Genomic DNA, 18,826 nt, shown 5'->3' on the forward strand with positions numbered 1-18,826 from the left:
AATTAGGTCACAGCTCCACCATGATCTCATTGAATGGCGGAACATGCTCGAGGGGCTGAATACCACTACCACTTGTTGCCTACTGATATGCGCTACCTTCTCCTGCAAGAAAGCGGGACGTGGGTCTGGGCAATGTGCCTGTCATTTATGAAGAGCTGCCAGTGTGTGTGGCCTGTGAGTTGTGATTCGGCGGCTTGCAGCAGTAGCAATGTGTGAGGGTGAGAGGAAGCATCTGATTTGAGTTCCGATGGAAAGAATTTGTTGGTAGGTGGGTGTTGGGGGGTTTAGTGCGTGGAGGAGTGGAGGCGGCTCATGGTGCAGTTGGTAGGAGACGCCACTTAACAGTTGACCTCACACACTTTGACCACTCGTCAAAACATTGAACTTCTTCCTGTACTGCATTCATGTTCATGATGCTGTGCGCCTGGCATTCATTTAATCCCCTACTGCCTCCCACTGCCTTTTGGGTGTATGTCTGGAGGGCCTCTTGCTCCCCCCGCCCCCCAGCGGATATAGCATGCCCCTCCTTCTGTCCACCTCTTGCACCATGGCCTCTGGTGCATTAGCAGTGAACCTTGCTGTACGGACTCTCAGATCGGCAGATTGGTGAGGTCTGGCGAGCAGATTGGGGATGTGGGATTTTTGTTGCGCACAACCTTTATTCAATGTTTTAACATAACTCATCAGTATGTAAACATAGGAATGGGATCTGTGCTTTACGTGTACAATGTCTCCGTTCAGACTCCGTGCAGACAGCAGGCTGTTATATTCAGTAAATAGCAGGTACCAGCTCCCTTTAAGAGATTTCCAACAGACAGCCTGCCTTTAAGAGATTGGAGCTCCCCCTGCTGGTGGAAAGTGCGAATTGCATGGAATGCTCGTTCAACGCTGATTTCCAACGCAGATTGCAGGTGAGTCCTAAGGCCTGACGAAAATCTCGTCCTGCCTGCGCAGGGACCATTGCACGCGGGGTAAGAGTGGATTGTGCTGCTCCCGCCCAAAAACAGGCCCGAGCCAATTTTCCCCCCCTTATATCCTCTTCACAACTTATTTTCTGACTTACCTTTGTATCATCAGCAAATTTAGCAACCATACATTCGGTCCCTTCATCCAAGTCATTGATATAGATTGTAAATAGTTGAGGCCCCAGCACTGATCCCTGTGGCACTCCACTCATTACATCTTGCCAACCTGAAAATGACCCATTTATGCCTACTCTCTGTTTCCTGTCAGTTAACCAATCCTTTATCCATGCTAATATGTTACCCCCTACACCATGAGCTCTTATTTTGTGTAGTAGCCTTTGATGTGGCACCTTGTCAAAAGCCTTCTGGAAATCCAAGTACACCACATCCACAGGATCCCCTTTATCCGCTTTGCTTGTTACTTCCTCAAAGAACTCTAATAAATCAGTCAAACATGATTTCCCTTTCACAAAGCTGTCTTGACTCTGCCTGATTGCATTGAGATTTTCTAAGTGCCCTGTTATAACCTCCTTAATAATAGATTCAAGCATTTTCCCTATGACAGATGTTAAGCGAACTGGCCTGTAGTTTCCTGCGTTCTGTCTCCCTCCTTTCTTGAATAGAGGGTTATATTCGCTATTTTACAATCTGATTTTAGGGAATTTTGGGAATTTTGGAAAATTAATACCAATGCATCTACTATCTCTGCAGCCACTTCTTTTAAGACCCTAGGATGAAGTCTGTCAGGACCTGGGGACTTGTCAGCTTTTAGTTCTGGTATTTTTTCAGAACCCTTTCCCTGGTGATTGTAAATGTTTTAAGTTCCTCCCTCCCTTTAACCCCTTGATTCACAATTATTTCTGGCATGTAATTTGTATCCTCTACAGTGAAGAAGGATGCAAAATATCTGTTCAATTCATCCGCCATTTCCTTGTTCTTCATTATTAATTCCCCAGACTCATCTCTAGAGAACCAACACTCACTTTACTTACTCTTTTCCTTTTCAAAAACTTGTAGAAACTCTTATTATCTGTTTTTATATTTCAAGCTAGCTTTCTCTCGTACTCTAATTTCTCCCTCTTTATTATTCTTTCAGTCATTCTTTGCTGTATTTTATATTCTGTCCAATCTTCTGGCCTGCCACTAATCTTCGCGGAATTGTATGCTTTTTCTTTCAATTTGATTCTATCTTTAACTTCCTTAGTTAGCCACGGATGGTACGCCCTTCCCCTAGAGTCTTTCTTTCTAAGTGGAATGCACCTTTGCTGAGTGTTATGAAATATCTCATTAACTGTCTGCCACTGCATCTCTACTGCACCCTACTGATTGGAGGGTGGCAAATGTAACCCCACTATTTAAAAAAGGAGGGAGAGAAAAAACAGGGAATTACAGACCAGTTAGCCTAACATCAGTAGTGGGGAAAATGCTAGAGTCTATTATAAAAGATGTGATAACAGAACACTTGGAGGGCATTAACGGGATTGGACAAAGTCGGCATGGGTTTATGAAAGGGAAATCATGCTTAACAAATCTACTGGAGTTTTTTGAGGATGTAACTAGTAGAATAGATTGGGGAGAATCAGTAGATGTGATGTATTTGGATTTTCAGAAGGCTTTTAATAAGGTCCCACACAAGAGGTTAGTGTGCAAAATTAAAGCACATGGGATTGGGGGGAATATACTGGCATGGATTGAGAATTGGTTGACAGACAGGAAACAGAGAGTAGGAATAAACAGGTCTTTTTCCGGGTGGCAGGCAGTGACTAGTGGGGTACCGCAGGGATCAGTGCTTGGGCCCCAGCTATTCACAATATATATCAATGATTTGGATGAGGGAACTAAATGTAACATTTCCAAGTTTGCAGACGACACAAAGCTGGGGTGGAATGTGAGCTGTGAGGAGGATGCAAAGAGGCTCCAATGTGATTTAGACAAGTTGGGTGAATGGGCAAGAACATGGCAGATGCAGTATAACGTGGATAAATGTGAGGTTATCCACTTTGGTTGTAAAAACAGAAAGGCAGATTATTAACTGAATGGTGAATTGGGAAAAGGGGAGGTGCAACGAGACCTGGGTGTCCTTGTACACCAGTCATTGAAAGCGAACATTCGGGTGCAACAAGCAGTCAGGAAGGCGAATGGTATGTTGGCCTTCATTGCAAGTGGTTTTGAGTACAGGAGCAGGGACGTCTTACTGCAGTTATACAGGGCCTTGGTGAGACCACATCTGGAGTATTGTGTGCAGTTTTGGTCTCCGTATCTGAGGAAGGATGTCCTTGCCACGGAGGATTGCAACAAAGGTTTACCAGACTGATTCCTGGGATGGCAGGACTGACGTATGAGGAGAGATTGGGTGAACTAGGCCTATATTCACTCGCGTTTAGAAGAATGAGAGGTGATCTCATCGAAACATATAAAATTCTAACAGGACTAGACAGACTAGATGCAGGGAGGATGTTCCCGATGGCTGCGGAGTTCAGAACCAGGGGTCACAGTCTCAGGATACGGGGTATGCCATTTAGAACCGAGATGAGGAGAAATTTCTTCACTCAGAGGGTGGTGAACCTGTGGAATTCTTTACCACAGAAGGCAGTGGAGGCCAAGTCATTAGATGTATTCAAGAAGGAGATAGATATATTTCTTAATGCTAAAGGGATCAAGGGATATGGGCAAAAAGCAGGAACAGGGTACTGAGTTAGATGATCAGCCATGATCATTTTGAATGGCGGAGCTGGCCCGAAGAGCTGAATGGCCTACTCTTGCTCCTATTTTCTATGTTTCTATGTTTCTATAACCTATCCCTTAACCTAATTTCCCAGTTCACTTTAGCCAGCTCTGTCTTCATGCCCTCATAATTGCCCTTATTTAAGTTTAATACACTAGTCCTAGACTTTTCTCTCCCTCAAACTGAATGCAAAATTCAATCATATTGTGATCACTGCTACCTAGAGGCTGCTTTACAATGTGGACATTAATTAATCCTGTCACATTACACATTACCAGATCTAGAATACCCTGCTCTCTGGTTGGCTTTCGAACGTGATGCTCTAAGAAACTGTCCCGAAAGCATTCTATGAACTCATCTTCCAGGCTACCTTTGCCAATCAGATTCTTCCAATCTATATGTGGATTAAAATCACCCATGATTTTCGCTGTTCCTGTCTCACAAGACCCCATTATTTCTTCCTGTATACCCTATCCTACAGTGTGGTTACTGTTAGGGGGCCTATAAACTACTCCCACAAGTGACTTCTTTCCTTTTCTATTTCTTGTCTCCACCCAAACTGATTTTACATCTTGGTCTTTCTAACTAAGGTCATTTCTCTCTATTATACACGTCATTCTTAATTAACAGAGCTACCCCTCCACCTTTTCCTAGCTTCCTGTCCTTTCGAAATGTCAAGTACCCTTGAATATTCAGGTTCCAGCCTTTGTCATCTTGCAGCCATGTCTCTGTAATGGCTATCAGATCGTACATATTTATTTCTATTTGAGCTGTCAGTTCATTCATTTTGTTATGAATGTTACAAAGCCTTTACTGCTGTCTTTTTACTATCTTTGCAACCTCTAGCCTTATCTGCTGGCGCAGTCTTAAGTTTGCATGCTCTGTCCCTTACTGCCACTCTATGATTATCATTTCCCTTATTGCTACCTGGCTCTCTTGCCTTGTTTTCTTTCTTTAATTTATCACATCATCCCTTACTTGATCCCTCGCCCCCACTATTTAGTTTAAAGCCCTCTCTACCGCCCTAGTTATACGATTCGCCAGAACAGTGGCCCCAGCATGGTTCAGGTGAAGCCCGTCCCAACGGTACAGCCCCCACTTTCCCCAGTACTGGTGCCAGTGCCTCATGAATTGAAACCCATTTCTCCCACACCAATCTTTGAGCCACGAATTTAACTCTCTATTCTTATTTACCCTGTGCCAATTTGCTTGTGGCTCAGAGATTATTACCCTTGAGGTTCTGTTTTTTAATTTAGCCCCTTGCTGCTCATACTCTCATAAGAACATAAGAACATAAGAAATTGGAGCAGGAGTAGGCCAATCGGCCCCTCGAGCCTGCTCCGCCATTCAATAAGATCATGGCTGATCTGATCCCAACCACAAATCTAAAGAACACAAGAAGTCGGAGCAGGACCCGGCCACATAGCCCCTGGGCCCTCTCCGCCACCCACAGGGCATTGACCGATCCGAACTCAGCTTCATGTCCAATTTCCTGCCCGCTCCCCATAACCCCTAATTCCCTTTACTTCTAGGAAACTGTCTATTTCTGTTTTAAATTTATCTAATGATGTAGCAGAACCTCTTCCCTCATCCTACCTATGTCGTTGGTACCTACGTGGACCACGACTACTGGATCCTCCCCCTCCCACTGCAAGTTCCTCTCCAGCCCAGAGCAGATGGCCCGAACCCTGGCACCGGGCAGGCAACACAGCCTTCTGGACACTCATTCTCGGCTGCAAAGAACTGTGTCTATCCTGCTGACTATACTGTCCCCTACTACCACTATATTCCTACTAACTCCCCCCGCTTGAACGGCTTCCTGTACCACGGTGCCACGGTCAGTTTGCTCATCCACCCTGCAGCCCCCGCTTTCGTCCATACAGGCTGCAAGCACCTCATACCTGTTGGACAATTGCAAAGGCTGAGGCTCCTCCACTTCTACCTTCTCGATCCCCTTACCTGCCTTGCTCTCAGTCACATCCTCCTGTCCCTGACCACTGACCAATTCAGACAACCCTATCCTTAGGGGTGTGACCGCCTCCTGGAACCGAATGTCCAGGTATTTTTCTCCCTCCCTGATGTGTTGCAGTGTCTGCAGCTCAACAAGAGCAGAAGGACAAGAGCAGCAGGTACATGGGAACAACACCACCTGTGTGAGACTGAACCAGACCATTCGCAACCTTGGCGTCCTGTTTGACCCTGAGATGAGCTTCCAACCACATATCCATTCCATCACCAAGACCGCCTATTTCCACCTCTGTAACATCGCCCATCTCTGCCCCTGTTTCAGCTCATCTGCTGGTGAAACCCTCATCCATGCCTTGGTTACCTTTAGACTCAACTATTCCAATGCTCTCCTGGACGGCCTCCCATCTTTCACTCTCCATAAATTTGAGCTCATCCAAAACTCTGCTGCCCATATCCTAACTCGCACCAAGTCCCATTCTCCCATCACCCCTGTGCTCGCTGACCTACATCGGCTCCCGGTCCGGCAACGCCTCAATTTTAAAATTCTCATCCTTGTTTTCAAATCCCTCCATGGCCTCACCCCTCCCTATTTCTGTAACCTCCTCCAGCCCTACAACCCTCCGAGATCTCTGCACTCCTCCAATTCTTGCCTCTTGCGCATTCCCCGATTTTAATCGCTCCATTGGCGGTGTGCCTTCAGCTGCCTAGGCCTTAAGCTCTGGAATTCCCTCCCTAAACCTCTCCACCTCTCACTCCTCCTTTAAGATGCTCCTTAAAACCTATCTCTTTGACCAAGCTTTTGGTCACCTCCTAATATCTCATTATGTGGCTCGGTGTCAAATTTTGTCTGATAACGGCCCTGATGCTTTATTATGTTAAAGGCGCGATATAATTGCAAATTGTTGTTGTTGTTGGTTTGATGGGATAGACGTAGAGAAGATGTTTCCACTTGCAAGGGAGACCAGAACTAGAGACCATAAATATAAGAGTCATTAATAAATCCAATACGGAATTCAGGAGAAACTTCTTTACCCAGAGAGTGGTTAGAATGTGGAACTTGCTGCCACAAGGAGTAGTTGAGGCGACTAGCGTAAATGCATTTAAGGGGAAGCTAGATAAACACATCTGGGAGAAAGGAATAGAAGAATATGCTGATAGGGTTAGATGAAGTAGAGAGGGAGGAGGCTCATTAGGAGCATAAACACCGGCATGGACCTGTTTGACCAAGTGGCCTGTTTCTGCGCTGTTCATTCGATGTAATTACCATCTCAGTCAGGTTGGGACTTGAACCCATAACCTTCTGACTCAGAGGGCTGTTACTGAGCGACAGCTGGCACAGAGCCTGACATTCCACACCACAGAGTACTACTAGTGCCTGAAATTATTTTATTTGTTCTCAGGAAGTAGGTGGTGTTGGCAAGGCTGGCATTTATTGCCCATCCTAGTTGCCCTTGAGAAGGTGGTAGTGGGCCTTCTTTTTGAACCGCTCCATTCCGAATGGTGATGGTGCTCCCACAGTGCTGTTAGGGAGGGATTCTGACCCAGCGATGATGAAGGAACGACAATATGTCCAAGTCGGGATGATGTTTGAGCTGGAGAGGAAGTTGGAGGTGATTATATTCTTCAGCATTGCTGCCCTTGTCCTTCTTGATGATCAAGGTCACAGAGATTCCATAACCTGAGCACTGCCAGTGCCTGTGATTCCAAAACAATTGCCGGTGCCCATGGTTCCGTACCCCAGTGGATTGCTGTGCCCATGGTTCCATACCCCAGTGGATTGCCAATGCCTGTGGTTCCATACCCCAGTGGATTGCCAGTGCCCATGGTTCCATACCCCAGTGGATTGCCAGTGCCCATGGTTCTATACCCCAATGGAATGCCGGTGCCCATGGTTCCATACCCCTGTGGATTGCCGGTGCCCATGGTTCCATACCCCAGTGGATTGCCAATGCCTGTGGTTCCATACCCCAGTGGATTGCCAGTGCCCATGGTTCCATACCCCAGTGGATTGCCAATGCCCATGGTTCCACACCCCAGTGGATTGCCAATGCCCATGGTTCCACACCCCAGTGGATTGCCAGTGCCCATGGTTCCATACCCCAGTGGATTGCCAGTGCCCATGGTTCCATACCCCAGAGGATTTCCAGTGCCCATGGTTCCACACCCCAGTGGATTGCCAGTGCCCATGGTTCCATACCCCAGTGGATTGCCAATGCCCATGGTTCCATACCCCAATGGATTGCCAGTGCCCATGGTTCCATACCCCAGTGGATTGCCAATGCCCGTGGTTCCATACCCCAGTGGATTGACAATGCCCATGGTTCCATACCCCAGTGGATTGCCAATGCCCATGGTTCCATACCCCAGTGGATTGCCAGTGCCCATGGTTCTATACCCCAGTGGATTGCCAGTGCCCATGGTTCTATACCCCAATGGATTGCCAGTGCCCATGGTTCCATACCCCAGTGGATTGCCAGTGCCCATAGTTCCATACCCCAGTGGATTGCCAGTGCCCATGGTTCCATACCCCTGTGGATTGCCGGTGCCCATGGTTCCATACCCCAGTGGATTGCCAGTGCCCATGGTTCTATACCCCACTGGATTGCCAGTGCCCATGGTTCCATACCCCAGGGGATTGCCAGTGCTCCTGGTTCCATACCCCAATGGATTGCCAGTGCCCATGATTCCATAGCTAGTAGCTGCTAGTGCCGGTAATTCCATATTTCACAGCGGTGCTTGTGCCCATGGCTCCATTCCCCAGCAAGAGGCTGAGCCTTCCCAAGAGGAGAGGAGAGAAGGGGGAAGAAACAGGAAAAAAGAGGAAGAAGTCAGTTTATTTGTTTTGACTGCAGTATCTGCCATGACTGATAAGGCCTGCCTGCCTGACCTGTTTCGAAAGCCTTGTTGCTTTCACGACACTGTAGCCCAGCGAAGTTTGCCTATTTATTGACCAAAGTCTCGTAAACGAATGTCAATATTTCATAACCTTACACAAGCAGTTGTAACATTGGTCTGTCCTGTTCCACAACTCTGCGGTAAACCTCAAAATTACACAAACCTTTGTGTGATGCTGTGAGCAACCTGCTGTGCAAAGCTCCCTCTACGCTGTCCCATCAAACACTCCCAGGGCTGGTACAGCACGGGTTAGAAACATAGAAACGTAGAAAATGTACGGCACAGAGGAGGCTATTCGGCCCATCTTGTCTGTGCTGGTCGAAATAGAGCCACCCAGCCTAATCCCAGTTTCCAGCACTAGGTCCGTAGACCTGTAGGTTACGACACTTCAAGTGCACATCCAAGTACTTTTCAAATGTGTTGAGGGTTTCTGCCTCTACCACCCTTTCAGGCAGTGAGTTCCAGATCCCCACCACACTCTGGGTGAAAAAAATTCTCCTCAGCTCCCGTCTAATCCTTTCACCAAATACTTTAAATCTATGCCCCCTGGTCACTGACCCCTCTGCTAAGGGAAATAGGTCCTCTCTATCCACTCTAGTCCTATCATAATTTTATAGACCTCAATTAAATCACCCCTCAGCCTCCTCTGTTCCAAAGAAAAGAACCCCAGCCTTTACAATCTTTCCTCATAGCTAAAATTCTCCAATCCTGGCAACATCCTTGTAAATCTCCTCTGTACCCTCTCAAGTGCAATCACATCTTTCCTGTAATGTGGTGACCAGAACTGTACATAGTATTCAAGCTGTGGCCGAACCAATATTTTATACAGTTCCAGTATAACTTCCCTGCTCTTATATTCTGTGCCTCAGCTAACAAAGGAAAGTCTCCCATATGCCTTCTTAACCACCTGGTCTACCTGTCCTGTTACCTTCAGGGATCCGTGGACATGCGTTCCAAGGTTCCTCACTTCCTCGACACTTCTCAGTATCCTCCCATTTATAAGAACATAAGAAATAGGAGCAGGAGTAGACCAATCGGCCCCTCGAGCCTGCTCCGCCATTCAATAAGATCATGGCTGATCTGATCCTAATCTCAAATTTAAATTCATGTCCAATGTCCTGCCCGCTCCTGTCTTTCTGTTTTAAATTTATTTAATGATGTAGCTTCCACAGCTTCCTGGGGCAGCAAATTCCACAGACCTACTACCCTCTGAGTGAAGAAGTTTCTCCTCATCTCAGTTTTGAAAGAGCAGCCCCTTATTCTAAGATTATGCCCCCCCTAGTTCTAGTTTCACCCATCCTTGGGAACATCCTTACCGCATCCACCCGATCAAGCCCCTTCACAATCTTATATGTTTCAATAAGATCGCCTCTCATTCTTCTGAACTCCAATGAGTAGAGTCCCAATCTACTCAACCTCTCCTCATATGTCCACCCCCTCATCCCCGGGATAATCCGAGTGAACCTTCTTTGTACTGCCTCGAGAGCAAGTATGTCTTTTCTTAAGTATGGAGACCAAAACTGTATGCAGTATTCCAGGTGCGGTCTCACCAAAACCTTATATAACTGCAGCAATACCTCCCTGTTTTTATATTCTATCCCCTTAGCAATAAAAGCCAACATTCCGTTGGCCTTCTTGATCACCTGCTGCACCTGGATACTAACTTTTTGATTTTCTTGCACCAGGACCCCCAGATCCCTTTGTACTGCAGTACTTTCCAGTTTTTTGCTATTAAGATAATAACTTGCTCTCTGATTTTTCCTGCCAAAGTGCATAACCTCACATTTTTCAATATTGTATTGCATCTGCCAAATCTCCGCCCACTCCCCCAGCCTGTCTATATCCCCTTGTAGGTTTTTTATGTCCTCCTCACTCTCTACTTTCCCTCCCATCTTTGTATCATCTGCAAACTTTGATATGTTACACTCGGTCCCCTCCTCCAAATCATTAATATAGATTGTAAAGAGCTGGGGACCCAGCACCGACCCCTGCGGAACACCACTGGCTACTGGTTGCCAGTCTGAGAATGAACCATTTATCCCAACTCTCTGCTTCCTGTTAGATAACCAATCCTCCACCCATGCCAGAATATTACCCCCAATCCAGTGATTCTTTATCTTGAGCAATAATCTTTTATGTGGCACCTTGTCGAATGCCTTCTGGAAGTCTAAATACACTATGCCCACTGGTTCCCCTTTATCCACCCTGTACGTTATGTCCTCAAAGAACTCAAGCAAATTTTTCAGACATGACTTCCCCTTCGTAAAGCCATGCTGACTTTGTCCTATTAAATTATGTTTATCCAAATGTTCCGCTACTGTCTCCTTAATAATAGACTCCAAAATTTTACCCACCACAGATGTTAGGCTAACTGGTCTATAATTTCCAGCCTTCTGCCTACTACCCTTTTTAAATAAGGGTGTTACATTAGCAGTTTTCCAATCTGCCGGGACCTTTGCCGAGTCCAGAGAATTTTGGAAAATTATTACCAAAGCATCCACAATCCCTACTTTATTATGTATTCTGTTGCCCTGTTTGCCCTCCCCAAATGCATTACTTCACACTTCTCCGGATTGAATTCCATTTGCCACTTTTCTGCCCTCCTGACCAGTCCATTGATATCTTCCTGCAGTCTACAGCTTTCCTCCTCACTATCAACCACACGGCCAACTTTTGTACCATTTGCAAACTTCTTAATCATGCCCCTTACATTTAAGTCCAAATCATTAATATATATCACAAAAAGCAAGGGACCTAGTACTCAGCCCTGCGGAATCCCACTGGAAACAGCCTTCCAGTCACAAAAACACCCGTCGACCATTACCCTTTGCTTCCTGCCACTGAGCCAATTTTGGATCCAATTTGCCACTTTCCCTTGGATCCCATGGGCTTTTTCTTTTTTGACCAGTCTGCCATATGGGATCTTGTCAAAAGCCTTGCTAAAATCCATGTAGACTGTATCAAACGCACTACCCTCGTTGACCCTCCTTGTCAACTCATCGAAAAATTCATTCAAGTTAGTCAGGCACGACCTTACCTTGACAAATCCATGCTAACTGTCCTTGATTACTCCGTGCCTTTCTAAATGTCGGCTTATACTGTCCCTCAGAATTAATTCCAATAATTTGGCCACCACTGAGGTTAGACTGACTGGCCTATAATTACCAGGTCTATCCTTTTCTTCCTTTTTAAACAATGGTACAACATTAACAGTCCTCCAATCCTCTGGCACCATGCCTGTAGCCAGGGAGGATCATAAAATGATGGTTAGAGCCTCCGTTATTTCCTCCCTTGCTTCTTTTAACAGCCAGGGATACATTTCATCCGGGCCTGGTGCTTTACCTATTTTCAAAGATGCTAAACTCCTTAATACTTCCTCTCTCACTATGTTTATCCCATCCAATATTTCACACTCCTCCTCCTTAACTACAATGTCTGCATCATCCTCCTCTTTTGTGAAGACGGAAGCAAAGTATTCATTAAGAACCATACCCACATCTTCCGCCTCCACACATAGGTTACCTTTTTGGTCTCTAATCGGCCCTGCTCTTTCCTTAGTTATCCTCTTGCTCTTTATGTATTTATAAAACATTTTTGGGTTTTCCCTAATTTTAGTTGCCAATATTTTTTCATGCCCTCTCTTTGCTTTCCTAATTTCCTTTTTAATTTCACCCTTGCACTTTCTACACTCCTCTAGGCTTTCTGCAGTATTGAGCTCTCGGTGTCTGACATAAGCTTCCCTTTTTTGCCTTATCTTACCCTGTATGCTCCTTGTTATCCAGGGGGCTGTAGATTTGGCAGTCCCACCCGTTTTCTTTGCAGGAACATATTTGCTCTGAACCCTTTGAATCTCCCCCTTGAATGCCTCCCACTGCTCTGACACTGATTTACCTTCAAGTAGCTGCTTCCAGTCCACGTTAGATACAGAGTAAAGCTCCCTCTACAGTGTCCCATCAAATACTCCCAGGGCAGATACAGCACGGGTTAGATACAGAGTAAAGCTCCCTCAACACTGTCCCATCAAACACCACCAGGGCAGGTATAGCACGGGTTAGAAACAGAGTAAAGCTCCTTCTACACTGCCTCATCAGAACACGCTGCTGCAGGATGTGAGATCAGAGCAATGCAGTATTCAGATTTTGAGATGCCCTGCCAATAAATTACCGATTTTGTCACAAAATATTGTATTATAAACTGAATTACAGTAACATATCTGAACAGAAGGCATGCATCACATAATAGTTTAAGTGGTTGAGATAAATGTAAGGGGGAGGTGACCTCCTCGTGTGTAACACACCCTCTTCTTTGCACTGGTGTGATCAGTTGATAAGCAGTTTCCCGTCTGCACTGCAAGCTGACAGTCACAGTTGTGAAATCTGTTTATGTTGATCTGTGTTTATCTCTTGGACCCTTCTGGAACCATTGCACATGCAGCTCTACTCGTAATGCTTATGTTTATTCTTTTTGAATTATCCAGTAACATGAATTAAGAACTTTTAAATAAACCATCACTGCAAGAACATCGAGACAGGAGTAAGAAAAAAAGAAAGAACTTGCATTTCTATAGCGCCTTTCACCACCTCAGGAAGTCCCAAAGGGCTTTACAACCAATTAAATACTTTTTGAAGTGTAGTCACTGCTATGATTTAGGAAACACGGCAGCCAGTTTGCGCACAGCAAGATCCCACAAACAGCAATGAGGTAAATGACCAGATCATCTGTTTCTTTTGTTACGTTGGTTGAGGGTTAAATATTGTCCTTTTACATTCCCTGTTCAGGCTGCCCTCTTCAGCAGAACACTGGGGGATAAGAAGGAAAGTCAGTAAGACTGCTTGGCCCTCAGATTACTCTTGCTGCCTGTCTTACCAATATCTTTTATTACACTGCGGCAAAAATATGAATACTGAATAAGCAGCATCTGTACCGAGCGGGCAGCAGGGCATGGTACCAAACCAGAGAAGTGGAGGGCACAACTTTACTCATTCAGACCGTCAAACTATCCTGGAGGGCATTAAGGACAGGATGAATAGACTTCTGGGTGTAGGTGCCACCAAGTCACCCAGACTTATCACTAGTACCACCTGGAAGGAGGTGGCACTGTCCCTGATTGCCAGCTTCACCATCCCCAGGGTTGCCAGAAGTTCCACACCCTCCTCAGAGTGGGCAAGGTAACATGTTGCACATCCTCTCCCTTTTCTTCATTGCCCATCGTGGGCACCAGCACACTCTTCACCCTCTTAAAGTAACACTTGCACAATTAACCCTTCACAATGCACTCGGGGGCTCCAACTCCCCACCCCATGGTTACACAGCTCCCCTAACACACACAACTACCTCGCACAATCACATAACCTCTTCCTCCGCTCTAACACTCTCACACCCCACACATCGCTCACTTCACCTCTCCTATGCTGTTTGCCACACATTCAACTGCCAGCCTTAGCCTCGTTGCAGGAGAACTTGGCGCACACAATGGCTGCCAAAGGCAGGGTACCAGAGAGGGCTTCCCCATCTTTACTCCCCTCACCTCTTCCAGGAGATGCCAGGTCGCTGGTGGAGACGGCACTGAGCTCATGCTGTGGTCGGCAGCACCTTGCCAGCGCCAGGTTACTGACCGAGCACCGACACTGTCGCCCTGGCAACCCTGTGTAGCACCACACAGACACAACCTTCCACTCCCGTCTCTGTCTCCTTAATCCCAAGGGGGTGATGCTCACCCATTGTTGGATTCTACCGTCCCTTCCTGCAGACCCACCACAGCAACAGGTGGAGGAAGATGATGGTGAAAATCACCATGAGCACTCAATCAGCCAGTCACCATGAGTACCAAACCAGCCAGTCACCATGAGTACGAAACCAGCTAGTCACCATGAGCACCCAAATAGCTGCACAATTCTGCCATTATCCCCTGAAAAGGCGAGAACCCACATAAATATTCAAACCAGGGTCCTACACCCTCTGTGGGGACCCCCATAAAATGTTAGTGTCCCACTGGATTGAATGTTCCTCCTGGCCCCACATAAATCTCTCCCACTTCCGTGACCCCCCGGGATTGCTTCCCTCCCCTTTCAGTGCCCACTCTGGCTCAGCTCCTGAGTTTTGGGCCTCTCACTGCTGCCATTGGCCAGATAATGTGATCACTCCACCCACCACCATTGGCCAAATAATGTGATCGCTCCACCCACCACCATTGGCCAAATAATGTGATCGCTCCACCCACCATCATTGGCCAGATAATGTGATCGCTCCACCCACCATCATTGGCCAAATAATGTGATCGCTCCACCCACCATCATTGGCCAAATAATGTGATCGCTCCACCCACCATCATTGGCCAGATAATGTGATCGCTCCACCCACCACCATTGGCCAGATAATGTGATCGCTCCACCCACCACCATTGGCCAAATAATGTGATCGCTCCACCCACCATCATTGGCCAAATAATGTGATCGCTCCACCCACCATCATTGGCCAGATAATGTGATCGCTCCACCCACCATCATTGGCCAAATAATCTGATCGCTCCACCCACCATCATTGGCCAGATAATGTGATCGCTCCGCCCACCACCATTGGCCAGATAATGTGATCGCTCCACCCACCACCATTGGCCAGATAATGTGATCGCTCCACCCACCACCATTGGCCAGATAATGTGATCGCTCCACCCACCACCATTGGCCAGATAATGTGATCGCTCCACCCACCACCACTGCCAAATGTGCACCGAAAGCCAAAACTAACCCCTAGGAGTTAAGGGCAGTTTTTCAGAGTGGTTGGAAGTGGGTAGTGGGGTCCCACAGGGTTTAGTTCTGGGGCCACTTCTGTTCACTGTTTGTATCAGTGACTTTAGACCTCGAGGGAGCAGGGTTGAAATTTGCAGATGATACCAAAATAGAGTTGATTCTTTAGAAGACCAAAGGAAGCTGCAAAGAGATATTGATAAGATGGGGGGAATGGGCTAAAAAGTGTCAGATGGAATTCAATGTCAGTAAGTGTGAGGTGATGTATTTTGGTGAAAGAAATAACAGCAGTAATTATGCTTGGAATGGGAGTCAGCTCAGTGTGTGGGAGAGCAGAGGGATTTGGGGGACAGGTTCACAGGACATTAAAGGCAGCACCTCAGGTTGATAAGGTTGGAAAAAAAATGCGAATGGAATTCTAGGTTTTATTATGAAGTATAGAATATAAAAGCCACAAGATAATGATGAGCCGATATAAACCTTAACAAGACCTCAGTTAGAATATTTGTGTACAGTATTGCTCTCTGCACTGAGGCTTCAGAGATGGTACAGCACAGATTCACCAGGATACTCCCTGGTATGAGGAAATATAAATATGAAAAAAGGCTTGAAAACTTGGGTCTTTTTTCATTAGAATAACACAGATTAAGGGGTGATATAATAGAAGTTGCAGTGTGTTAGTACGGCTGGCATAATCCAACAATGCTGAGAAACAAAAACATCTGAGGCCGGATTTTGCTGTGAGCGCCCATTCAACGCGGCCATCTCTACAGGGCATCTGCGATCTTTGTGAACAGGACAAGCAACTGGATATCTCTTTAACCAATCAGATTGAAGAATGGTTAATAACAGTGCAGAGTCAGAAACCAGGACGTGTAAGTTAGAATAATGAATTCAATGTCAAACCAGGGACAGAAAGGGAACTAAAGAACATAGGAACAGGAGTAGGCCATTCAGCCCCTCGTGCCTGCTCTGCCATTTGATAAGATCATGGCTGATCTGTGATCTAACTCCATATACGCGCCTTTGGCCCATATCCCTTAATACCTTTGGTTGCCGAAAAGCTATCTATCTCAGATTTAAATTTAGCAATTGAGCTAGTATCAATTGCCGTTTGTGGAAGAGAGTTCCAAACTTCTGCCACCCTTTGTGTGTAGAAATGTTTTCTAATCTCGTTCCTAAAAGGTCTGGCTCTAATTTATAGACAGTGCCCCTTACTCCTAGAATCCCCAACCAGCGGAAATAGTTTCTCTCTATCCACCCTATCCGTTCCCCTTAATATCTTATAAACTTCGATCAGATCACCCCTCAACCTTCAAAACTCCAGAGAATACAACCCCAATTTGTGTAATCTCTCCTCATAACTTAAGCCTTGAAGTCCGGGTATCATTCTAGTAAACCTACGCTGCACTCCCTCCAAGGCCAATATGTCCTTCCGAAGGTGCGGTGCCCAGAACTGCTCACAGTGCTCCAGGTGCGGTCTAACCAGGGTTTTGTATAGCTGCAGCATAACTTCTGCCCCCTTGTACTCCCGTCCTCTAGATATAAAGGCCAGCATTCCATTAGCCTTATTGATTATTTTCTGCACCTGTTCATGACACTTCAATGATCTATGTACCTGAACCCCTATGTTCCTTTGGACATCCACTGTTTTTAACTTTTTACCATTTAGAAAGTACCCTGTTCTATCCTTTTTTGATCCAAAGTGGATGACCTCACATTTGTCTACATTGAATTCCATTTGCCACAGTTTTGCCCATTCACCTAATCTATCAATATCCCTTTGTAATTTTATGTTTTCATCTATACTGCTTACAATGCCACCAATCTTCGCGTAAGCGTTCTCCAAGGCGGCCTTCGAGACACACGACAACGCAAAATCGTCGAGCAGAAGTTGATAGCCAAGTTCCGCACCCATGAGGACGGCCTCAACCGGGATCTTGGGTTCATGTCACGCTACACGTAACCCCACCAGCAAATGGGCGGAGTGTGCAGCGGTCTTTAAAGGGACCTCTGGAAAGGGCTCAGCCATTTTTGGGGGCAGAGTTTTGGTGGCACCAGGGGGAGCAGGAGTGCTACTGGCTCTGGTCCTGCTGGCTCCCCAAAAACTGTTGAGAAAATGGGGTGACCAAGATAACTGCTGCAATCAGACTGAAAACAGATTTGTGACCATTGACCCCTTAGGTATCCTTGATTGCAACCAGCCAGTCTCCTGGACACACTGCATAGATAAGGTGAGACTATGTTACCAATTCAAACGATTCTGTAGAATCTGTTAAGTGCTTGAAAATGTAGGAAGGGGCAAGATCAGATCACGTTGGAAATTGTGGGGATTGGCACTAAAATGTAGCGAGCACCACTGCTGTTTGCCTACCAAGCATGTCTGGTGATCCTCCTCCCTCTGCTCGGAAAGTTGTCAAGCAATTTTCTACCCTAATACATCATTGGTGGGAAAAATATGAGTCTGCTGGAAAGATGGGTATGGACCTCATTCCATGAGATGTCTATGGTGAGAATCATGAGGTCTGGGTTCCAGTTGAGAATTCTGGACCCCAGTGGCGGTAGGTACATTGCTAAGAAACTTTGGGCAAAACCACAAAATGACTTACTCTGCTGCGATACCTGGCTAGATCTTTAATCTAGGTGGATAGTCCCACAGTGATAAACTCTGCCCCTTGGTGTCAGTCGAAGAATGCCTTGAAGATCTTAACAGTTATTCAACTTGCCTGCCAAAAAATCTTCTTGCATTCAAAGGCATGTTTAACAGCAGCTGCTGGAGTTTTTGCAGCCAAGTAAGCTAACTGGACAGTTTTCTGCAAGATGTCATTTGACTTCTGCAGGTGGGACTGTCAACCACTTTCCAGAATTCACCCTTTTAGTGTTTTCCAGAGATATCTCTGAAGGCTGGGACAAAGGCGATGGCTTGCAAAAGGTCTTAACTAACTCATCCTAATTCACACCATCAGAGATCCAGGAAGCGTGGAAGAAAATCAGGGGAGTTCTCCCAATCAATCAACATCACTGATTATCGGGACATTATCATTCAGCTCTTTGTGGAATCTTGCTGTGTGCAAATTGGCTGCGGCATTTCCTACTTTACAACCGTGACTACACTAGGTCGGAAAATATAATGCAAATATACTAAAAACAACAAGCCAGCAACACCAAATCAAAATCTGCAGTATCTCAGGCTGAGGGCCAGCACAGACTGGACTCGGAGCCAGGAAAATGGGCAAGAGACTAAATTGAAATAAATGTACCCACTGTACCAGTTGAATCAGACCAGGCAATGGTTGAAATAAATTGTGGTGTATATGGACTTTCAAAAGGCGTTTGATAAAGTGCTACATAATAGGCTTGTCATTAAGATTGAAGCCCATGGAATTAAAGGGGCAGTAGCCGCATGGATACATAATTGGGCAAGTGACAGGAAACAGAGAGTAGTTTTGAACGGTTGTTTTTCAGACTGGAGGGAGGTGTACAGTGGTGTTCCCCAGGGGTCGGTATGAGGACCACTGTTTTTCTTG

The 18,826-nt window shown here is 46.0% G+C and overlaps 1 long non-coding RNA gene across 1 annotated transcript in view; it reads left to right on the forward strand.

Annotated features, from left to right (window-relative positions):
* LOC137323460 (uncharacterized) overlaps positions 1 to 18,826 on the forward strand; it is a 35,565-nt gene that overhangs the window by 1,808 nt on the left and 14,931 nt on the right. Inside the window, exon 2 of the long non-coding RNA XR_010963373.1 lies at positions 17,484 to 17,533. This is a non-coding gene — a long non-coding RNA (uncharacterized lncRNA). The remainder of the gene's footprint in view (positions 1 to 17,483; positions 17,534 to 18,826) is intronic.

Source organism: Heptranchias perlo, chromosome 7, assembly GCF_035084215.1.
Source record: "Heptranchias perlo isolate sHepPer1 chromosome 7, sHepPer1.hap1, whole genome shotgun sequence".
In the NCBI taxonomy this organism is placed as follows: Eukaryota; Metazoa; Chordata; class Chondrichthyes; order Hexanchiformes; family Hexanchidae; genus Heptranchias; species Heptranchias perlo.